Source organism: Vombatus ursinus, unplaced genomic scaffold (assembly GCF_900497805.2).
Source record: "Vombatus ursinus unplaced genomic scaffold, bare-nosed wombat genome assembly UNPS02015106.1, whole genome shotgun sequence".
In the NCBI taxonomy this organism is placed as follows: domain Eukaryota; kingdom Metazoa; phylum Chordata; class Mammalia; order Diprotodontia; family Vombatidae; genus Vombatus; species Vombatus ursinus.
The window spans coordinates 1,567,634-1,592,809 of record NW_020954884.1 but is presented as its reverse complement, the minus strand read 5'-3'; the positions used below and the strand labels follow the sequence as shown (position 1 = coordinate 1,592,809).

The following is a 25,176-nucleotide window of genomic DNA, read 5'->3' as shown; positions in this document are numbered from 1 at the left end:
CCCAGCTTTGTATCATCTGCCGTTGGATAAGAATACCATCTACGCCTTGATCCAAATAAATGATAAAAAATGATAAAAACAGAAGGCCAAGCACATTTCTCTGGGGGTCTCCATGGGAGGACTTTTTCCAGATTAGCATCAAGACATTATTTTCTTTGGCCTTGCCATTCAACCAATTCTCAATCCACCAATGACACTATCTTATCCACATCTCTCCATCTTTTACATAAGAATTACATGACAAACTTAAATGCTAAAATCTAGATAAACTGCACCTATAGTATTTAACATGATATACTAGGCAGCACAGTGCATAGAGTACAGCAAGACTTATCTTCCTGAGTTCAAATCTGGCCTCAGACACTTACTAGCTGTGTGACCCTGGGTAAGTCACTTAACCTAACCCTGTTTGCCTTAGTTTCCTCACTTGTAAGATGAGCTGGAGAAGGAAATGGCAAACCACTTCAATATCTTTGCCAAGAAAACTCCAAATGGGGTCACAAAGAGTGAGATAGGAATGAAACGAATGAACTAGTCTAGTATATCCCTATTCTTTATGAAGCCATGTAGTCTTTTTCTAACCACTGCTTCCTTTTCTGAGTGCTCATTAATAATAATTTAAAATTAATGATTTAATACAATAAGGTTTATACCATGCTTTACATGTATGATTTCATGTGGTCCTCACAACAACCCAATGAGGTAGGTGCTATAGACATTATCATCCTCATTTTCAAATGATGAGAAAACTGAGGCTTTGATGCCTTGCCTATGGTCACACAGGTATTAAGGTGTCTGAGGCAGGAGGTGAATTTTCCAGCCACAATGTCATGCTGCCTCCCAATAGAACCACAAGCCAATCATTCTGAAGAGACACCAGGACCCTCAAGACAGCAAACCATGGGTTGAATTCTCATCTTAGTCCCTAGAGACCCTTTACTTATGTATTAGGTAGCCACAGAAGTGGTGTTACACACAGGAGAAGTCCCTACAAGTTTGGTGCTAACTAACTTTGGCTAATACAGCCTGGGGTATAGGTCTTCAGTCAGCCTCTTACAATAAAAATGATGCCATTCTGCCCAATGGTGCATTTTCTAGACAGCTCTCCCTGTGACCACTGACACAAAGGAGAATCATGGAACTTAATAATAAAAAGGATTGGCCATCTCTTGGCAAACTCCTTGCTCTGTGTATCCATGGCGATGTTTAACTCCTCAGCAGACTTCCCGACAGTCTAACTGCTAACCAGAACCAATGCGTGCTGTCTCATGGTCTCAGACCACTCAGCTCAGACCAGCTCAATCCAGTCCAACCCAGCCCAGGTCAATCCAGCTCAGCTCACCCAAGTTTTCACTGGTGGGTTCCATGATCAGAAATCTAAGATGTGCAGGCTGCATGGAATATAATTTCAGCATTTTTACAAAGGAGAATAGACACTGGCAGAGAGGGGCAGACTCAAACATTTGCCCAGAGTTAGGCCTGATGTGTAAAGGTCCACTGGCATAGTAGGTTCATTCCCCAGTAGAATGTAATCTCCGTGAGGACAGGGACTGTTTGGTTTTTGTCTTTGTACTCCCAGCACTGAACACAATGTCTGACACATAGTCCTTAATAAATATTTATTGTATAGAATTGAATGTGTTCTAGCTAATTAGATAAAATCCCAGGTTTTGGTGGACCTTGTGTTGTTCACCCAGAGCTTAAAGAATGCAGAATTTTCCTACTGACCCAAATGCAACATGTTAATGTTTTACCTTAATTTCTACAGCATTATCATACACATTATTTCATTTGATTCTCTCAATGACTAGTGAAATAATTAGGGCCAGCGTTAGTAGTTCCCTTTTATGTATATAAGTAAACAGACTCAGAAATGATCAGTCCAAGATCTTCCAGCCTGTAAGTAACAGAATTGCAACTTGGAAACCCAGGTATTTTGACTTCAGTCGTGCCCTCTTGATGGCCACTGAAGGTTAGGAAGGTAAATCACTGGTTTTCGCCCAGAAAAACAAAGCAAGACAAAAAAGATAAAAACCAACTCCAACAACTGCATTTCCACCCTCGCCTACCATCAAATAAATATAGTTTTGGATTATCTTATGTCTTGGAATATCTGTACTACTATCCATCCTTCCCAACACACACACACGCACACACACACACACGCGCGCGCACACACACATGCACACACACACATGCACACACACACGCGCGCACAGACACACATACACATACACACACACACACCATTAGCCCTGATGAAAAGAGAGAACTGTATCACATGAATTTCTGAATAAGAAAAGTCAGTCAACAGGGTGTATTCCTTAGGTACTACTTTCCTATTACCAAGGCTTTGGCACTGGCCACAGAGTAGAAGGGATGAATATTTAAGTGGTGGAGTGTCTGACACAATGTGAACTTTTGGATTGCACTCCTACATCTGTCTCTGTCTCTGTCCTTCTTTCCCTCTGTCTCTATCTGTCTGTCTCTCTCCCTCTCTCTGTTTGAGAAGTTGCTTATGTAGATTTTTCTCAGGACACAGTAGGTATTTAAATATTTAGTGGATGGACGAGGAAATAATTTAGGGAATAGTGAACAATTTTTTTTTAACGCTTGCTAAATAGGAAGGAAGGAAATGAATGAATGAAAGAGCATTTATTAAGTACTTACTAGATATGTAGAATGGGTTACATTGGTAGGGAGAGGGATTGGGGTTAATTCTGAAGCTTGCCATTGTAGATCATTAAATACTGTAATAGGTGAAAAGGAGAGAGATATTGAATTCTCCTTCGGAAGTATTTATTGCTAGTCAGATTCTTTCCTGCTTAGGATGAAAGAGGTAGTGATAGATTTTGAAAAGCAGAACTTTCTAAGATACCTTCCTGGCACATAGTAGCTGTTTAATAAATGCTTGCTGATTATATCTGTTAATCTCTACCAAATGATTCATTGTTGTTCCAGCAGAGGTTTTTTAACCTCTGTCTTTTAAGACAGAGGTTGCCTCTTTTGTATTTTTATAACGTTGGTACCTAGAGCAATATTTATTGCATAGTAGGTCCTGATAAATGTTTGCTGAGCTTTCTCTAGTATTGGTCATTTTAGTAACAAGGTAGGTGTCTATGACGGTGAACTAGCTATTTCAGTCCCCAAAAGAACCATTTAGTTTATTACATCATGAAGAAGTGCTTAGTTTTTAAAATGAAGTTGAATGTGGTGGGAATAATAGCTAATGTTTGTATAATATGAATGCTTTGCATTCATTTGACAGGCATTTAGAGAATACCATTTTTTTTTATACATTTTTTTCTCATTTGGTAGGCAATGGAAATATGCCATTAGAGCAGGTTAGCACAAGATGACTGTATCTCCTGGTTTTGTCGGGTTGGCAGCTGTCCTATGGAAGGTCTGCACAGGCCACATATGGGCCCAAGGGGATCTTGCATGTATATATGGTTTGACTGTGAAGGGCAATCTGCTACTTTATGAATCTATCTGAGCTGATGGGAGTATTTTGTGAAACTGACATATAAGATCACATGAACATAGATTTAGGGCTGGATGATACCTTAGATGTCATTGAGTTCAACCACCTGCTTTTCTATGTGAAGAAATTGAGGCCAGGGGAGGTTAAGTGGGAACATAGATAAACTTGTAACAACAACAACCCAGAACATTATTTATCACTGTATGGTTAGAAATACAGTCTCTTTATTATATAACACACATGGAAAAATCTTGACTACGTCATGGGAAAGGAGTTGTGGTGCATAGAACACCAACAATAACAACAACAAGCCAGTTACGTGTTTACGTACTTAATAGCAAGAATTCATAGCTTATATCACCAAAAAAAAAATCCGTAAGCACAAGAAAGCAATATATAGGCCTGAAAAGCAAAAAAAAAAAAAAAGTGCCTCAAAGTCCCAGGGGCATAAAGTGCAACGTATCAATTTGGTAATTATTGAACAAACCACACAAAAGTGCCACAACATTTTTCCTTTCTTTTATATTGTAAAAGCCTTTGACTAAGTTCTATCCTCATGGCTTATTCATGTCATGCAAATGCATAAAACACACTCTTTTAGAGTGAAAATGTTGGAGTATATGATGTCCACATTGAAAATTGTCCTCCATTTTATCCATGTCACCAGCATAAGATCAAGACCAATTGATATAAGCATGTCATTGCATAGGGAGACAGTTTAACCCATTATGGTTCTTCCTAGTCTTAACTTCATGAATATTTCTCTTAAATAGAACTAAATATGACTTTCAGAGCCAAGAGAGTTGAAACACATCTTATTAACCACTTGATATTCACAGATGACATCAAGCCATAGGTATAGGGAGCCTCCTAAAAACAATTTAAAGCAGCTCCTTCACCCCCATCTTCCCAATTTATCTTTTTATTTTTTATTTCTTCCCTAAGGTTTGGTTACTAAAACTTTATTGATCCTTTTCTACCTTTTTTGGATGGAGATCTAAATTTCCAGTATTTCTGACTGTAGCCCACCACTTTTTTTTAATGTCTAACCAAAATCTAATGTATTACAGTCTGAAATATATGAAAATATATGAAAACTAGGAAGGAAACTGAACATTTCCCTAAACATGAGGCGATAGGTCCTTTAGAGGCTACCAACAGACCTTGAACTAATCAGCCTGGGTGTGGGTGGTGTGGGGAGTGGGATGGCAGGGTGAGGTAGGCAGTAAGAGTGGGGTGGTAGTGGGGCCTTATTCTCTGCAGTAACATTGAGCTAAACCATTTCAAAAGTTTTACGTTCCACAGCCTGGTAACATACTGGAAAAAAAAAACAATGAGGTTGCTCCATTCCTTTGAATTCTGATATTGCAGCCATCTTAGCCTTGCTTAAAACATCATGGGAACTGTGACCCATTATTTGACATTTAGTTGTGACGAGCTGAAAACAATTTCACAGAAAGCCTCTTTATCATTCATAGAAAGAAAATCCTCAGGGAAGGAAGGGCTGGCCCTGCCTGAGTAGGAAAGGGTTTAATAAGTAATAAGTTAGCAGTTACACACGTGTGTGTGTGTGTGTGTGTGTGTGTGTGTGTGTGTGTGTGTGTAGAGGAAGGTGAGGATGGTGGAGGAAATTCACACAAAGGCAGCCAAGATGGGCTGATGACCCCAAGGGGAAATAAGGTGACTGAAAGCCTGAGATGCTGCACCATGGGTTGTTGAGTGCACAACTTCCGGAAATCCTTCCACCTCCTTACCTCAAGCCTTTTTCTTGGTACAAACACATCTTGTATCTGCCCAGTTCTATTCCCTCTCTCACTCAAACCCAGTGTGTTCTTTAGAGTTGGTCCCTGCATTCAAAAACATCTCAGCCTACTTATCTAGGAAGACAACTGCTTCTCTTTTTCAAGTACTGGCTTAAACCCACTCTTTTTTTTTTCTTTCTCTTTCTCTCCTCAGAAGCCCTTAATACAGAAAAACTTCCCAGTATATAGAAGATATACTGGTCAGGGTCTTTAGGATGAAATAAATATATGCTTAGAAAACACCTGGGACTTCTTCAGGTTTAATATTCCTCCTACTGAGACAAAGAGTAGCCCCTTTTAGGAGAGAGGAGCCATCCCCACAGGGGTCATCCTGCCCCATTCCCATTTGTACTCAAAGCCTTCCTAGCTTCTCAGGAATGGCCACAGTGTACATGCTCTGCAATTGCTCTTAAGAACCCAGGTGCTCCTAAACTCCATGAGGGAGCAGAATAAGACTCCAATGGTCAGACTTACTGGCACTAGTCCCTCCCACACAACATTTCATCTACTCCCAGTACTGGGAAGGCACTTCCTCCTCACCTGTACCTGATGAAATCCCTAATTACCTTTGTAGACCCCCCAAACAATTTTTTGAACCCCCAAGAGCTGAGAAAGGCCTAAAACCTGGATTGGTCATCAGGAGAGACATTTTGGCCCACTCTGAGCTTAACCTACCATAATGCTTTGCATGCTCTGGCATAACAGACCTGCTTTGCTTTGCTCTTTGAGTGAACTCAAAGTGCCCCTTCCTGTGTGAGCAGCTTCAGGGCCAGATGAAGCAGACCAGGAGCATTCTTCTATTTATGACTACCAAGGACAAGGTGCCTTGAACCAGACACTATCTTGAATAATGAAATTTTCTTATGTTATATGATGTCATGTTAATGATAAAAGAAACACAAACATCCTGGATCTGTAATTTCAACTGACACTTGGACTTTCTCCTATCTTGTATTTACAATCTATTCACTTAAGAAATTCCTTTCTCCTATCATGGTTAACTGTAATTTTGGCTGACATAGGCATCCTGAGCCAGGAAGGAAGGGATGAGAGGGAATTGCTCTGAAGATATAAGGTCTGCTTTGTCTGTCCATCCTTGGACTCATTTACACAGTGAGCTCCCATGCATATCTCTATATGCATGTTCTACAAGTTTTGAGAGAAATAAACACTCATATACAGTCTAATTTTGTTTGTCTTTCTAAGAACAAACTTAGTAGTGGTTGACACCTTCAAAGTTCAGCTCACCGGCCACATACTGCCCCAAGCTTTTCCTGATTTCCACCTCCCAGCTACTTGTATCTCTTCCCTAATAAATTACTTTTAGTGTTCTACCGATGTGGGTTCTAGGTAAAGGTGGAAATTTACTTAAGAATGTTGGGGTGCCACAGTAAAGATAGGTAAGAGTGAACATCATAAAAATGCTGGTATATCGGCCTCTTTGTGTCTCAATCCTAAAAGTTTTATCTGTTCGTCTTAATTCAATCCAACAAGCATTTATTGAGCACCTAATATGTACCAGGTATTATATATAAAAAGATAAAACTAAAATAGTCTCTGCCCTAAAGCAACTTGCATTGTATTAGGAGGTGAAGGCAGGAACAACATAAACCCAGATAAGTAAAAATAAATAAATATTCTAAATGAACCTCGATTTTGTATATATATGTATGTATATGTGTATATATGCAGCCTGGACCTGTGGTTTTACTGATATAGGGAAGTCTCAAAAGAGGAAATTTCCCTTATCAATGCAGGCCAACACCTTCTTTGCAATTTAAAGAATTAGAGAATCACTTAGAATACTGAGAGGTCACATAGTAAGTTTGTTTCTGATGTAGGACTAGACCAAGCTTTTTTTGACTCTGAGGCCAACTCTATTATGCTATGTTGCCCGTACAAAATATATACAAAGTAGGATTCTAAGGTTGGGGAAGCACTAATAACTGGAGGATCAGGAAAAGCCTCATGTTAGAGGTAGAACTGCGTAATTTACATTGGGGCTTATCAGAAAGCCTAAAATTGAATCAGAGTCAGTCTGTCTCTCTCATATATGTGTATATATGTGTGTGTGTGTGTGTGTGTGTGTGTATGCACATATATACACATATAACATAGACATGTTATATACATATACATACACATATATATGATATGATATATGTCAAGTACAAGCAAAGAAATTTTCTGTATGCTGCATATGTAACCAAGTATGTTAAGTACCTCCCACAAATATAAGTTTCAAGTTAAAAAATAGTCCACAAATGCTTGGATTGACTGTCAAAACAAGAAGGAGGCACTTTGCCTAAAATGAGTTGAGTATCCCAATTGGCTGATCAAGCTGAGGATTTTCTGAATCATCTAAACAATGACAAAAGCTGACTGCATTTTTGTGCGTCATCCATGTCTATCTGAGCCAAGGTTGGGAGAGGCAGATGAAGTGGATTCCTCAGTGGCCATCCCACAGGAGGACCAGAGTATGTAAACACTGTTATGAGCTTCCTTGCCTCTCTCCCCCATTTTCAGGATATGAGCATTTGGCTAGAACAAGGATGCTCAGAAGTCAGAGCAATTTTCAGAGAAAATTCATATCCTGAACAATACCTGCCAGGTTCTAACCTCCCGCCATCTCAGGCTTCAGTAAGTCATTTTGTAAGGAAAGACACTACCTTGAAAGACTGATTAGGGCTCAAACTGAATTCAGGTCCCAGTGTGGTCTTAATGGACATGACTGTGGGACTGAAAGACTTATAGATACCAATCTCCTTATTGGTTGTATTTCTTCTCAATCTTGCTACTGTTTGAAGCTTTTCACAGTCTTTAAAAAAACAAAAAACAAAACAAAAAACCCCCCAAAATAAAAACCCTGGGTGCAGTCCCAATTCCAAATGGAGTGACTGCCCATCACAAAATTCCCTATAGTTTTAGAGAGTTGTAGTTTTGATCACCTTGTTCTAAGTGGTTCCTTTTGAATATCACACAGCTAACAAACACCTGCCCTGGGCCACCGTAATGAAGGTTTTGCTTCAATGAGAAGTCATTCCATCTCAAAGTGGGAAGAAAGAACTCAGAGATTAATTTGCCCGTTCCATACCTGAACCTGAATTCCTGCCTATGGTATTTTTGATAAGTGGTCATTCAGCCTATGCTTGAAAACTTCTAATGACAGGGGATTTACTACTCCCCAGGGTGGCCCATTCTACTTTGGGACAGCCTTGATTGTTAGGGAGTTTTTCCTTAGAGTGAGCCAAAATCTGCCTTTCAGCAACTCCCACCCATGAGTCCTGGTTCTGCTTCCTGGGGCCAAGTAAAACAAATGTCATCCAACTGCCACAGAGAACAACAACAGTCATTCTTATGTTTGAGGAGTGCTTTGGGGACCTTCTGTATTGGGGCTTTATGCACAATAGTTCCCTCTCTCTAGCTTATGCTGTGCAGTTCCTGTTTCATGGAGGAAATATGCCTATGGCATTAATCTATTGAGGTCTCAGTGCCAGTCCTAGGTACCAGGTTGGATATAAAGTTGGTCTGATTGGGACATCGGTGACTGAAGTTTCTATGCTTTAAAGAGCTAGCTCTAGGCAAGGTTGAAGAGTAGGTGAAATTTTTCTTTAATCAAAAAAAATCAACAAACATTTATTAAGCATTGACTATTATTATACTATTATGTTATTATATATTAAAATGTATTATTATATATTATACTATTATATCATTATATTATACTAAACTCTGGAGATACAAACACAACAATGAAAGAGGCTCTCCCCTCAAGGACCATCATGGAAGACAATATGTACTGAACATATACAAAATTAAAAGAAGGTCATTTTGAGAGGGAGAGCACAAGGACCTTGGAGGGAAGTGGACACCAGGAAAAACTTCAGGTAAAAAGGTAGTGCTTAAGCTGAGAGCTGAAGGAAATAAGAGAGTCTAAGGGCTGGATCTCAAGAGGGAGAGCGTGCCAGCCATGGGGAATGGGGAAAGCCAATGCAAAGGCATGGAGACAGAAGATATGAGCATCGTATGTGAGAGACAGTAAGAAAGCTAGTTTTAGCACCGTCTTCCCTTCCCTTACCATGCAGCCTTCTCTGTGCTCAGGGATCCCTGCCTCCAGCAACCCACCTAGGCATCTTCAGCTTGGGCAGTATTCCATGCTCTAGAACTCCATCCCCTCTCTCTATCTCTACCCAAATTCACATAGCCTGTGGTTCATTAATAATTTACCATACAGCATCCCTGCTCTCAGCTAGTAGGCAACTACTGTCAGGGTACTGATTTTTACTCACTCCCTTAAAAAACTCACCTTCCATTAGGAGCCCTGAATAGCAGGGGACCCAAAGTTATACATGCAGAGGATATCTCCCAAAGCGCAGAATGCTCCCTTTCTACCCTGAAAACATCCTTCTGCTATTTGACTCAGAAGGCAGTGTGATATCTCAATCAATCAATCAACTAACAAATACTTATTAGATAGCGCCTGTTATATGCCAGGCAACTTGTTGGGGAGTGAACATACAGAGACAAAAATGATACAGTCCCTGTTCATCAAAGAGCTTTCACTCCATGGGATATAGTAGAAAGAATAACAGATCTAGAGCAGAGGTTCTTGACCTTTCTTTGGGTCATAGAACCCTTCGGCAGTCTGGCAAATTCTATTGACCCCTTCTCAGAATACTACTTCTAAGTTTATAAAATAAAATGCACAGGATTATAAAGGAAACCAAATTCTATTGAAATTCAGATATTAAAATAGTTTTAAAAGTTCAGGACCCTAGGTAAAGAACTCCAAAGGAGAGTCAAATGACCTGAATTTAGTTCTTAGCTTTTCCAGTTATTAACTCTGCAACCTTGGACAAGTTACTAACTTTTTCTAAGTCTGAGTGTCTTCATCTGTAAAACCTAAGTTTGAACTTAAGGTCCCTTCCAGCTCTCAACCTATGATGTTATGGCATGGAAGGCAGAAAAGTCATGATGTCATAAAGCACCGACATAGAAAGGGCCTTAAAAATCATCGTTCTAGTCTGATTCACTCATTTTATAGATGAGTAAACTCAGACCCAGAGAGTACAAGGTCACATAAGTAGTAAGAGACAGAGCTGGACTGTCGCACAAGGGGAAACCTAAACCTTTTAGGATGTAGAAATGAGAAGAGTTATGGGGACATGAGAATATTTGGATGAGTAGAGAAAGCTGAGGAATTGTCAGAAGTTGGCAACACCACACAGGGAGCCTTGGGTTCTGCCCTTGGTCATGCTTGCCAGTTATTCCTGCACCTCTGCTACATTTTCATTTCATTATTTTTGTACTATTATCTTGTGACTATAGGTCTATTATTATCATTGGATTGTTTAGTGGAGTTAGCCCTCAGGACCAGGAAATTAGTCATCAAAGGACTTAAGATAACTGTATGTACCCCTTAGGACCGGGTCCTGGCCATGTCTTATACTTTTTTTTTTCCTTTCATTTTCTTTTAATTCCTTTCCAACATGCCCCTTACATTGACTTCTTAAAGGTGATTTTATATGGTTGATTCCCCACTCCCCCCACTGCCTTCCTCCCCGAACTTTTGTTTAACCCTGAGACCCAGTTGGATTTCTGTTTCTCTTGGAAGGTCATATAGCTAAATTTAACTGCCTGAGTTTTACCAACCATCACTGACACTAGAATCACCCCTGAAAAATGAAGCTTAGCCTTGGGGGTGAGGGAAGGGAGTGAGAGCCAACCCAAGCAGCCTTAGGGCAGAAGGAAAGGGCCTCCAGGCTGACCAGGAAATGGATGAGCTGATGCCAACGTCATGTGATGGATGGTATCCATTAGAAGGTACTCAGTCCCAGACCTGGACCTTTTCAGACACTCAGAAGATCGTAATGTAGAAGGAGGAGGGATTTTAAAAATTCTCTCCATCCTAACATCTGTCTCATGGCCTCCCTATCCCCCTTCAAGTCCCAGTTAAATTTCACCTTCTACAAGAAACCTTTCTCAATCCTTAATGCTAGTGCCTTCCCTCTATTGATTATCTTCAAGTTATTCTGTATATGTTTGTACATAATTTGCACATAATCTTGTTTGTACATAACTGCATAATTGTTTACACACTGTCTTCCCCATTAGAATGTGAGCTCCTTGAGACTGGGGACCATCTTTTGCCATTCTTTGTATAGCCAGTGCTTAGCATGTTGCCTAGCACAAAGTAGATGCTTAATAAATACTTGTTAACTGCCTGAATAAGTCACTGGGTCCTTATTTTACAGATAAAGAAAGTGAAGACCATGAAGGTTAAATGACTTGTTCAAGGTTACACAGGTTGTAAGTGGTAGAGGTGGGATGTGAGACCAGGTGCTTTCTTTCACCATTGGTTCCTCACACCACACCACTCTGCACTTCCCATCCTACTTTCTTGAAATCTTTATAAGGCACTAGGTAGAGATTCTGAGTTAAGCCAGTGGCCATATCACTGGTGGAGCACTTGAAGACAACTCAATGAGCCCATTACAAGAGGATTCTTTGTTTCTAGAAACATTTGCCTTTATATAGTGAGCTCCACTATATTGAATCCTTCACAGGTCTGTGGTTTCCTCATCATGGATGCTCCCTCCCTTCACACAATTTACCACCCCTCTGTGACTTGGTAAACTTAGAGGGTTGTTGTGGCCAAACAAAATCATCCTTCTTTGGCCAGCCTGGTGATGAGCCTCAAAATTTACATAATCTTGTCTCCCGATGACAGAATTAGAGTCTGTGGCTTCCATACTTTAAGCCTTCCCAGATTCATTCTCAAAGCTTTCAAAAACCTTGTATCTTTGAGAAAGAAATGGCCCTTCTCCTTGACAAGGCCAACTTCCCTTCTTGTGCCCTTGATCCAATCCTTTGCTTTCTTCCTCAGGAGTTTGCTCACACCTCAGTTCCTTTCTTTCCCTCTTTCACCTTCATCTTCTTGTTCAGTCATTTCCTTCAGGTCTGATTCTTTGTGACCCCATTTGGGTTTTTCTTAGTAGATATATTGGAGTGGTTTGCCATTTCCTTCTCCAGCTCACTTTACAGATGAGGAAACTGAGGCAAACAGGGTTAAGTGAATTTCCCAGAATCACATAGCTAGTAAGTGTGTGAGACTGGATTTGAACTCATATCTTCTTGACTCCAGGCCTGGCACTCTAGCCACTGTGCCACCTAGCCAATATTCATCTTCGGTCTCTCTCTATTCCTAGTTCTATTCCTGATGCCTCCAAATGTGATCAGGTTCTCTCAATTAAAAGAACAAAAACAAAAAATCCAAACCAAAAAACAATGCCAAAAAACTCCTCACATCCCTTCTATCCCCTCAAGCTGTCACCCCATATTTAGTCTTCTACACTCTACTTCTTTAACCTCACATCTCACTCACATGTCTTGTAATTAGCCTCACCCTTTCACTTAAACTGCTCTCTCTCTGAGGCAGTTTCTCACTGCATCCAGGGCCATCACCAGTCATCTTGACCTATGCAGAGAATGAGGCTAATGACTTTGAACAACTTTGCCTGACTTAAATCCAGCTCACTTGCAAGTCAAAATATCACCCTCTTGATGTCATCGGTCCTCTTTGAGAATGTATGATGGACAACAACAGTCTCACAATAGCTAAATATTGTGGGCTTCACTCAGACTTCATCCTTCCTGTTCTCTTGGTAGCTTTAGATACTGTTGACCATCTCTACCTTCTGGACTTTCTTTCCTCCCTCAGTTTTCATGACGCTGCTCTCCTCTGGTTCTCCTAAAAGTCTGACTATTCCTTTTCAGTCTTATTTTTTTTTCTTGGTTCGTGATCATGATACAGTTTTAATCTGTGTTACTGACATTTTATCCATCACTTTCTTAAGTCTAGAAAATCAGCAGAACAATAAGTCAGGCCCTGATTTGCAGCATTTGCTCATTTCTCAGGTGTAAATGTTCACAATAAAAATTTAACCATCAGCTTCCCAGAGCCAGTACAGTAAATTCCAGCACAGCCCTGCTCATAATCCTCCTCCTGTTGACTTAATATGGGCAGTCTCTGGCACTCCCTCTTGGGGAATCTTGTTTGTACACTCTCTGCCTTGAGAAACTCCTTAGCTCCCATAAGTTCCAGTATTATCTCTATGCAGTTGACTCCCAAATCTATGTATTCAGCCCTAATCTTTCTTCAGAATTCCAGTCTTGTAGAGTCAACTACAAGCTGAATGTCTCCTCTTGGATGTACCATAGGCATCTCAAACTCAAGTTCCAAATGATACTCATTATTTTCCTGATTGAAACCTGTCCCTTCTTCAGTCTTACGTATTTGGGCTGAAGTCATCAACATCTTTCCACTCACCCACACTGGCAATCTTGGAGTCATTATTAACTTCTCTCTCTCCCTCACATGCTATATTGAACTTTTTAACCAAGTTTGCTTATTTTTGCCTTCATGTCTCTTGAGCTTATTTATTTTTCTCTACTCACACAGCTGCCACTTTATCATCCCTGGCTTTGACTAGACTTAATAGTCTCTTAATTTGTCTCCTTACATCTAGTCTCTTCTTTCTCTAATTTCTCCCATATATGTGTGTTTTTGTTTGTGTGTGTACACACATGTTGTTTATATATAGTTTTTTGCATCTTGTCTCCCTCACTAGCTTGTGAGCTCGTCCAGGGCAGGGAGTATCTATTTACCTTCTTTGTATTCCTAGTGTCTCATACAGTGCCAGGGACTTGGAAGATGATTAATAAATATTTGTTGATTAAATTGAATCCAGATCACTTTTATACCACGATGAAGCATTGGAAAAGGTATTTGATATCATTGTGGAGGTCATATTATGGATGACATGTATTAAATCAAATAAAATTTATTATTAAATATAATCCTACCAAATTTGGCCTATTATTCTATCTTCTTTTTGGATCTGATCTCTGTAAAATCCTGTACCAAAATTAAAAAAAATACATCTTAAAAATAGAGGATGAGTGGTGTGGCTGAAAAGCATCTGGGGTGGTTAGTGAAATACCAGAAGAATAGGAATTAGCTGAGTGCTATGGCAGCCCCCAAAGTTAAAAGTTGTCCTAGGCTGTGCTGAGAGACAATGTTCCAAATGACGGAGCTGCAAAGTCTGCTTTACGCTGTCTCATTTTCAAACCCAAAGCCTCTGGAGTACTATGTACCAGGCAAGGCACTTGCTTTTAGCAAAGAAATAGATAAGCTGGATTGTGCCCCATACTCTGTGAACCACTGACAATGACCTCTTTGCTGTTGTTTGAACAAGACACTCATCTCCTGGTGCAGAGCATTTTACCTGGCTGTTCCCCATGCCTGGGATACTCTTTCTCTCCTTACCCCTGCCTCCTGGCGTCCTTCAAGTTCAAGCTAAAACTCCACCTTCTATAGGAAGACTTGCTCAATCCCTCTTAATTCTAGTGCCTTCCTTCTGTTGAATTATTTCCAATATATCTTGTATATAATCTGATTGTATGTAGTTGTTTCTGTTGATTTATTCTCATTCTCTTCAAGCTGAGACTTGATGACTATTTCTTGGGGATATTACAGCAGGGAATACTGCTTGGATCAGATGGCTTTTGAGTTTCCTTTGGGCTTTTACTATCAAATCCTTTGAAAATAGGATTCCACTTTTCACACCATCTTTTAGAAACATACCCAATGTGTAAAGGCTGGCACACCAGAGATGGCACATTACAGCTTTCATCATTATTCAGCTCTCTAATTTTCACTTTTCCTTCAACGAAATAATGCTGGGTATTGAGCAATAAGATGGAGAAAAACAGAAAAGGAGTAAAAGGCAGAAGTAACATCTAATTCATCAGTTCCATTATTACCATTTTGGAATGCAGACATTGTGCTCCAGGAGAGTGCTGTTTCCTCTTCCATGCCCATCTTGATCCTGAGCATCTCATCCTATATCTCAGACAGGATGTAACATCCTTGCTAATCTTCAGTTACATTTTTGCCCATCTTGGCCCACTGAGATTTAGTGATTTCAAATAAATACTTAGCTTCAAGATAACTTGGGGACCAATACCGAGGAAGGTTATTCAGGCTTTAATTCTGAATGCCCACATGGTACATCACCACCAGAGATCATTTAGTTAGTATCCATGGATCCCTGTAAAAACTGAAAGGGCTTCAAGAAACCTTGGAATTTATTTTGGCTGGACCTTTCCTTAACTTTGACGCCTTGATCTGTCTTACTTCTCTAAAACTTTTCATGATTTCCAAATGAGAAGTATGGCTTTATGATTATGGATGTTACCCCATGATCTAAAGTTACAAATTTCATTTTAGTGGATAACAGAGGGACAAGTTATAGGCCTCAGTTTCTCTACCTGTAAAATGAGAATAACACTTGTGACTTACCTCCTAGCTAACTATGGGAGGGGTATAGAGAAGCATTTATGTCAACAAATCTATCTTATGAAGCAGTGGGATTTTTTGGGAGGTGGAAGAAAGAAATTAATTGTAAGAGTTTGGGGTCCAGCTAGAGATGGAATCCAGATTGGATCCCTGAAAATTTTCCCTTTTCACCTCAGTCCTTGGAACCCCTTGTTCTCTTCAAGGCTACCTCATACAAGGGGCCTTGCTGGATTTCTCCATTTGTTAGTGCCTTGTGAAATTACTTTGCATTTATATTTATTTTGTATTTACATGTGTGTATGTGCGTGTCCCCTTCCCTCCCGCAGTGCAATGTAAGCTACTTGAGGGCAGGGGCTATTTCATTTTTATCTCTGTATCAGCAGCACAGTGCCTGATGCAAAGACAGCTCTTTAAAAAATGATTGTTGAATTGAATTAAATTAAATGGAGTTCATGGCCATAGGAAACAAGGAGTCGCATTTATTAAGCAGTCTTGGTCAGACGACTGTTGGAAGCAATGGAAGGGTTGGGGCTGACATCAGATGAAGAAGGGGGCACATAACAGAAATTCATATTTTCATATGCAATTTGCCTTTTCATTCTTTGTATATTTAAATAGTGGTGTTTCTTGAAATTTATAACTAAAAGGAATTTTTTTAAAAGAAGGGGATAAAGTACCTAGATTTCATAGTACATAGATTTCATGGGGCCAAAGACCAGAGTTTTTAGTTTAGGCTTCCGTATCTGGTTGAGAGGAAGAAGACAGGTTATGGTGATTTTTTCTCAGATTTTCCTAGAGCATCTGCTTTGGACCTCTCCTCTGTACCTGCTATTCCTTTCTTTGATTATACCTTTGTATTATACATAGTATCAGCACCTCACCTTCCTCCCTCTCCACTCCCCTCTCCCAGGAATGTAAGCTCCTTCGAGGCAAGGACAGTCTCTGTCTCTGTCTCTTACTTTCTGTCTCTGTCTCTGTCTCTCTCTTTCTCTGTGTCTCTCTCTGTAGTCTCTCCTTCTCTCTGTGTTTCGCTGTCTCTCTCTGTCCCCAGTGCTCAGCAGAGTGTCTTACAAATAGGAGAGCCTTAACCAATGTTTGTTAAAAAAATCTTTGAAAGAACTCTGATTGACACAGTGACCAAGCACAATTCCAGAAATCTGATGATGATCAGACATGGTGTCAACTGAGACATTTACTATTTGGACATAGACTGTATGAGAATTTGCTTTGTTTGAGTATGCATATTTGTTACAAGGGTTTTGTTTTTGTTTCAATTGGGGTGAGGGAGGAGGTGGAGAGAAAGTAGATTTTCCCTAATGGAAAAAGTGAAATTAAAGTTAAAAAACTTAAATGTTTGTTGAACTGAATGACCACTTGAGTGTGTCTTAGAGGGGTTGTTGCTCAGTATGGGTTGGATGGGATGGCCTCTGAGCCCGTTTCTACCCTGAGAGTCTGGGTTTCTATAATTCTATGAATTGAAGTGGGAGACAAAGGGGCATCACAGAGAACAATAGCAGGGGTTAATTGGAAGCTGCCCGAGAGAGGTAGAAGGACATTATGAAGGCCAGAGAAGGGGTACACAGGTAAGACTTTCTGAGGTGAAACAGGCTATGAAGATGGTGAACACCCTGGGGGAATTGCAAGAAGAGCAGTAGAGGATATATTTGGGACTCCAGATAAACATCAGTACTTGTGATATTGCCAGTGTCTAGCCTGCAGAGAAGGGTGGTCTATCAGGCAGATGGACAAGGATGGAATGGAAAGGAATGCATGATCTAATGACAGAAGGGGGTAGGGAAGAAGAAGGGCATACACCTTACCTTCTGGGTTGGCTTGTGTAGCATTCTTGGTGTTGTCCTCCATGAACAGGAGATTAGTCGGTTAGCTATAAGAGGAAAGGGCTCATTTTAGCACAGACAGAAAGCATTTGCATCAATAGCTTTCATATTGGTTGCTCTCTGCAGCATTGTGGAGTAAGATAGGTGACATCATGGTTTTGCCAGATCTCTCACTCATGAAAGGGGCATGAGAACTTTTTGTGTCTTCAGTTCTTGACACACTGCCTGGAACACAGGAAGCACTTAACAGATGCTTGCTGAAAAGAGACCAGGTTCAGTGATTTAATAATACTCTTCTTGCTGAATAAATTTGAAAGAAATTTGGTGTTGGGGGTCTTTAATAAAATTAATTGACCAGGTTACCTTTGGGTCCAAAGCAGCCCAAAGGGCATTCCATTTTACAAGAGACCTCTGATTTGATACTACTGTATTATTGCAGGTCCTTCTTGGCAAACCATTTTCCAAGTTATAAATATGGGTGGGGGAGGAACTGACTGTAATCTGGAGCTGACCTTCGGGAATGCCGAGTATTGTGTTATTTCAGCTGCTCTCAGCCTCCTCCTCTCAGGAAGGTTTAATCTTTTCATTCATTCAATAGTTATCTATTCACTGCTTTCTTTGAGCTTATCATTTTTTGTGGTCTCAAAGAATGTCTAATATCTGCACTAATATTTTTACTCCCAAATGCATATTTATTCTTCACCTATTTCAAGAACTATAAGGTAATAATAATAATAATAGCAACAATTCAAATGTATATAATGATTTAAGGTTCATAAAGTATGAGGTTGCTGTCTCACAATATCATGAAGCCCAAATTAGCTAGTGTATTTGCAATCCTTAGTAAATTTTAAGGTGCTATACCAACAGCAGTTATTAATTATTATTATGGCTATTACATAGCACAAGCAATTTTGCTTCCATTTTACAGGTGAGGAAAAAAGCATCTCAGAAAGGATAAAGCTTGCCATGGGTCAAATGCTCACATCTCTTTCTAACTTCCCTATTTTGGTAGAGGACACTACCACTATTACTAATCAACCAGGATAATCACCCAGGAGTCATCGTCCTTCCTTCTTTCTCAATCACCTCCTACATCCCTTCAGTTGCTATGTACTTATCTACTTGTTTACAGCCTCTCTCCTGAATCTCTTTACCCTCTTCTTTCTACATACATGGGTACTACTCTGATTCAGACCCTTGTTGACGTTTGGCTAGACTATTAATTGTAAGAGCCATCTAATTGGGCTCTCTGCCTTAAGTCTTTCCTCTTTCCAATTCATCCTCAGCTGCCAAAGTGATATTTCTAAAGTGAAAGTCTGCCCATGACACTCTCCTGCTCTAGAAACTTCTTATTTCCTCTAGGATAAAATATAAATTCTTCTATTTGATACTCAAGTGCTTCATAATCTGGATCTGATCTACAATTACAAGCTTATTGAGTATTATTCCTTTCCATACACTCAACGGTCCTGCCAAACCAACCTACTTACTGTTCCCCACTCATTTTCTCCTTCCTTTCTGTGTATAGACTTGACCCTCAAGGCCCTCCTTACCTCTGACTCTTAGAACCCAGGCTTCTTTCTAGGTTCAGCTTTTTAGTACCACCTCCTATACTAGTTCTTTCCCTATCCTTCCACTAGGTCCCCCAAGTTCCTTTGTATATAGTTTATGTTTATCTGAGGGCATGTTATTTCCAATGCAAACTCCTTGATGGCAGGGATTGTTTGATTTTTGCTTCTACTGTTAGCATAATGCCTGCACATAATAGGCACCTAATAATACTTGTTGAATTGAATTGAAAGTGTCAGAACTGAGATTCAAACTAAGGTCTTTGCTGAATCAAAGTTCAATGTTTTAGCCATGACACCAGCAAGCTTGAAAATATACTTATATCTAAAAACACCATTTTTTTTCAGTCTGCATTTAAATGTGTCTAAAACTGCTTATTTAAAAAGTCAACACCAGGGTACTGTAGCTATACATGGTTGTCCTTAAATATTCATTTGGAATTCATTTGCATGCTCTTTTAAACCAAGAGTCCTTAAACATGACAAGTGTTCCCTTAGCTAATTCATTAACTAGGATTACTTTAACTCTATGTTTAAGCTGGGTTCCCATGCACTTATTAAAAGAAAAAAAGCTTGACACTTGATTATACACTAGCTTGCTCTTGATCTCCCCAACAGATTTTTAAATTGAGGATAAAGAGGGTGTCATTTGTTTCTTTTTTATCCTCTATACCAGAGGTGACAAATACTCTGCCTGGCCCTAGCTCACAACACTCTAGAGTGGAGCCTGAACCAGATTAAAATGGTTCAGGTTTAATAAAAGTAAAATTTTTTTTAAAAAGGTAATTGGAAAAACAACAATGTGACAGAACATAGATAATGCTAATCTGTGCTCTTCTAAGTCAACATGTGGCAGCAGGGATCCTTATTTATAGTTTAATTGCCACCATTTCTATTTGAGTTTGACACCACTGCTCTATACAACAATGAAGGCATAGAGGAGATACCTCTCTCTCTCTCTCTATATATATATATATATTATACACACACACACACACATACATATATATACACATACATATACATATACATATACATATATATATGCATATGTATTGACTGATTAATCAGTGGTTTGAACCAAAGTATTTGGCAGGGTAGAAAGGGGAAAAAACACCAAATTATAGATTTAGGGCTAGAAAGGATCCTAGAGATCATCTCATCCAGCTGCACATGGCAAAGACAGGACCATGACGTGGCTTACCCATGTGGCAGAGCTAAGACTGGGACAAGATCCTGTTGGTAGAACTGTGGATTAGTCAAGCCACTCTGGAAAACAATTTGGAACTAAGTCCCAGGAAGGGACCTTTCATGGACTGTGTATCTGTCCTTTGAGGACCAGCCTAGTGATGAGAGGATCACTGGTCATCTTCAGGCTGATAAATACTGTATCCAAGAGGGGCTGAGATCTGCATTGCTAGAGGAAATACCCACACCAATAGAGATGAAATCACAAATCCTTAAAGTATAATATAGCATCCCAAATGACTTTTTGTAGAGTTTTGTTAATATCAATCCTTATTTTTTTTTGTATTTTGAGAATTCTTTTCCTTTATGTTTAGTGCTTTAGATTATTCCTTGTCCTTCCCCCACCCAGTTTCTCTAAAATAAAACGTCTTTCTTGTAAACACCAATATTCACTGAGGGACATTATGAAGTTGTAAATCATAATATACTGTCCAAAGAAGAAAAATCGTAGGTTTCCCCAAGAGCTTTGGAGAGACATATAGTAGGGGTAAATAGGAAGCATCATATTGCTGATATAAAAAAATGTGTGATGGGAAAAGGGGGTAGGCTCATCAGTAGTGAGAGTAATCGAGAAGAGATGAATGTTTTGTGTGCTGTGCTGGTAACTGAATAGCATTAGGAATTATAGAGGAAGGTCCCTGGCATGTTGGCTAGCCCCACTTTGGAAGATATCACGAGAGTACATAGACAAGCATTACACAGGATGAGGTTGCAATCTGGAACACCAAAAGGAATACTCACTTTGCTAAAATCACAGCTCCATCAAAGGGCTGGAATAAAATGAATTACAAAGCGTTTTTTGGACTTTAGTGAGTATATCCTTATAGCACAGCAGAATACTGTCTAAGAGCATTTATTATGTGCCAGTTATGTGCCAGGCACTTTGATAGGTGTTGGGGACATAAATATAAAACTGAGATAGTCTCCTCTTCAAGGACCTTACACAGGAATTGGAAAATATTCTAAGAAAAATAGGAAAATGTTGATAACCTTTGAATTGTGACTGGCCAAGAGTCTAATTATAACTGATTATAAACTGTAGTGGTTAAACATTTGTCTAACTTGAAGTAAAAAAAAAAACCTACTGTATTGCCAATCAAGATCAGTTACCATTGGATCATTTTGATAGTTGATGGGCACTGGCCTGCAAAAGGTCAGATAGTACAGAATAGATCATGTGCCATTGATGTCTTCAAAAAGCCAATGTGGGCAAGTGACAACTTTTCTTCCCATCTTCTCAAGAAGTCCTTTCTAATGTTGTAAGTGAAGGAAGAGATGGCTGGACATGAATAGAGAGGAAGATTTTTCTAATCAAGGGGAAGGCAATAAATAGGAAGTTGTGGAAGGAAGCCAACAGGAACTTTGCTGGATGAAAACACAAGGAATGGAAAAGGAACTAGGATGGAGAAGGAATTAGCATGGATAGTAGTGGACTGTGGTAAAGCTTTAACAACATGAGTGAATGGTGCAATTTTGATATTGAGACTCTTCTTTGGGGATGGGAGAAATGGTAAAAAAATAAAAGGAAGTTTTTAGCTCTACAGATGCAGGGCCCTGAAGCAGGACCAAATTCATGGACCCCAGGTTAGGAGATGAAACTTGAAGGATCATACTTTAGGGTGTGGGAAAGGGGAGGAAAAATTAAGCCTTGAAGAGATGATAGAGGAAGGAGTACCATCACTTAGTGGTTGTATGACTGAGGTGGTAAAGATAAAAGAGTACAAATGATTTGTTTAGAGTGTCTGGATACAGACAGAAGTCAGAGAAGAGTTAACATTTATATTTAAACAGTAGGGTACTACTTCCAACTTAATTCATTCCTACAGGAATCTACTGAGAAAATTTAGGAATCCCATGCTATTATTAATATTCAACTCCAAACTCCTCCAGTCCTCATCTGATCTTGGGTCTGTGGTATTTCTGATGGCCCATTCTTCACAAATATACAGCATGGGGTGTTCTTTGGAGGGGAGAGTTAAAACCAGAGTTGGATCAGGGGACTGAAAACTCCAATAGTTACTGATCATAATCAACATTTACAGAGCACTTCAAGATTTTTGCACACATTATCTCATTTGGTCGTCGAGGTACTCCTGAGAGGCTGAGGCTATTATCATGCCTGTTTTATAGGATTTTCTATTTTAGGTCACTTGCCCTTGGTCTCACAGCTAATTAGTATTGATGTTAGGATTCAAACATAGGTCTTTTCTAACTCTGGCTGTAAGTGTCCCTTCCACTACGTGATACGGTATTTGAATTAGCTGATTGATTAAGAGCAAGTGTTGACCTTACGTTTGGATGGTGGCTTTTGCTTTTCTTTTCTTTTTGTTTTGTTTTGTTTTGTTTTTTGCTAGGCAATGGGGTTAAGTGACTTGCCCAGGGTCACACAGCTAGTGAGTGTTATGTGTCCAAGGCCGGATTTGAACTCAGGTCCTCCTGACTCCAGGGCCGGTGCTCTATCCACTGCGCCACCTAGCTACCCTGCTTTTGCTTTTCAAAGCACAATTTTATATTTATTATATAAGGGGGGAGTAGGGAATAAGCATTTATATAGCACCCACTATATGTCAAGTATTGTGCTAATTGCTTTTCAAATATTATCTTATTTGATCCTCACAATAACCCCAGGAAGTAGATGCTATTATTAATCCCATTTTACAGTTGAGGAAACTGAGGCAAATGACTTGCCCAGAGTCACACAGCTCAGCTTGTAAGTGTCTGGGGCCTGTTTTGATTTCAGGTCTTCCTGACTCCAGTACCAGAGTTCTGTCCACTGTACCACCTAGCTGTTTCTACTGCTACTATAACTCACTATAATGTAAGTCAGCATGTCATTTTATGTCTTTTGTCTTTAGTTTTCTTAGCTATAAAATGGTCTCTTTAGTTCCTTCTAGCCCTATCATTCCAGAACTCCTTGGTCCTCTCACTATTAGGGAGGGGCTGGTAGGGCATTTTCAGGGTGACAAGGCACTGGCAGAACCAGGACTAGAGCCCAGTTCTCATAATTCCCAGCTCCTCAGTATTTTTTTGGCTCAAATCAGCTGCCTGAGAATTACTCTCCATAATTGGAGCAGGGATCTTGTTTGTATTCCTCCAGATGGGAAAAGGATTTCTAACGCATCTCATCATATGACCCTTGGTCTCTTCCATAAGCCATAGTCCATCTCCACATTTGCCTGATAACACTTGGGATATATGGAAAGGAAATGTATTCTTGATCACATAAAAAGATGAGAATCTTTCCAGGCTGGATTTTTCCATGCTTAGTTGCAGCCAGGAATGATCAAATGGTGATCTTTCCTTCCTTCCAGTCTATTCCTACAGCCAGGGTCCACTGGTCACTGAATGATGCTTATGGCTATTGACTCTGGCAGTATTAGCCAAATACAGTACCAAGATGGTTCTAGCCAATGGTACTGAACACTCATACTTTTTGATTATGCTGACTTTGCTGCCATGTACTCAGCTTTACTTCACAAGGAAGGTCAGGAGACATGGCAATAGGAAGTACTTCACTTGTTTAGAAGAAAACTCTTTTCTCTTAAGAAAGGAGCTGTCCATGATTCTTAAGGTGTTTTTTTTTTAAGTAATTCCCAGTTGATTGCAGTAGCAAGTACTTTCTTTAAAGCTACCCTAACCCTGACCCTCAAATCCTCATAAAACAGCTTCAATAAAAGCATATGATTGAGCATACGAAGTCACTAATGCTGTAAGAAAGTAAAATAACATAGTTTTAATTAAAATAGCAGATTATTATGATCTCAGGAATCTGAAGCCAAGAATAGCTTTCAACATGTAAAAATGGAAAAATGGAATAGTTCCTGGTCTTAGTATCCAGGGTTCAAGGCTAATTAATATATCAAGCTCAAAATACTCATATTCCAAGAAAAATAGATGGCTGGCTAGCAGTCTAATTTAAAATGATTATAAACTATAATAGATAAACATATGTCTAATTTGAAGTAAAAAAAACCCATGGAACACAGACAAATATTGAAGATTAAAGATTCTGTTAAATCATCCCCTTTCTGCATCTAGTTGGTCTAACTTCTAAAAATTAGATACACTTTTTCTTGGACCTCCAACTGGCCTTGTTTATTTTCTTTTGAAAAAGCACAGCTTCTGTCTATCAATGCTCATGGTGATGGCCATTTGTGTTCTCAACTTGCACTCTCAACAAATACATTTATGTCCTGTATATTTGCTTATTTAATAACAGCTATTCACATTAGGAATAACTGAGCCTGGCAAACTGATTCCTTTTGCTTGTGTTTATTCTTTAGTTCCCAAAGCTAATTGAAATGCACCCAACAATATGCCTGCCTTGGATGTGCTATGAAGACAGCAAAAGCCTTACAATAAAAACAGCTTAAAGACTCTCCAAGGACACAACGTAGTGATTTTCTAATTGATGAAGATTAGTCAATTCAGTCTTTAGCTCGAGGTAAGACAGTTACAGTTTCCGGCGGCCCCTAAAGCAGTCAGAATATTCTACCCACAGTCAGATGACAAATGATTTTATTTTAATGTTCCTCAATCTCCTCATTTATTTTATCAGCTTTGCTTGTCACATACTTTTCTATTTTTTTTTCGGCATTGATTCTGGTCGTGTTTCAAATAAAGGGATAAGTGAAAATCAATTGCTAATGTGTAGCAAATAATTGAATTTCTGATCTGTTGGTCAGACTTTATTAGCCTGTTTTTATGACTCTATCTCAGTACCTTGCATAGTGGTGCTTCTAAAAAACAGCAAAGTAATTTGGTCATAGAACACCTTAGGACTTGGAATAAATTGGTTAAACCCAAACCCTAGACCAATATTTCTTTCTTTTCCTTCCTTCCTTCCTTCCTTCCTTCCTTCCTTCCTTCCTTC

At 39.5% G+C, this 25,176-nt stretch overlaps 1 protein-coding gene across 2 annotated transcripts in view; it reads right to left on the bottom strand.

Annotated features, from left to right (window-relative positions):
- Positions 1-25,176, bottom strand: part of PRLR (prolactin receptor) — a 207,783-nt gene that overhangs the window by 55,509 nt on the left and 127,098 nt on the right. For both annotated transcript variants that reach the window (XM_027846288.1, XM_027846287.1), the window contains exon 2: positions 17,467-17,531. The gene's annotated coding sequence lies outside the window, so the exon portion shown is untranslated. The remainder of the gene's footprint in view (positions 1-17,466; positions 17,532-25,176) is intronic.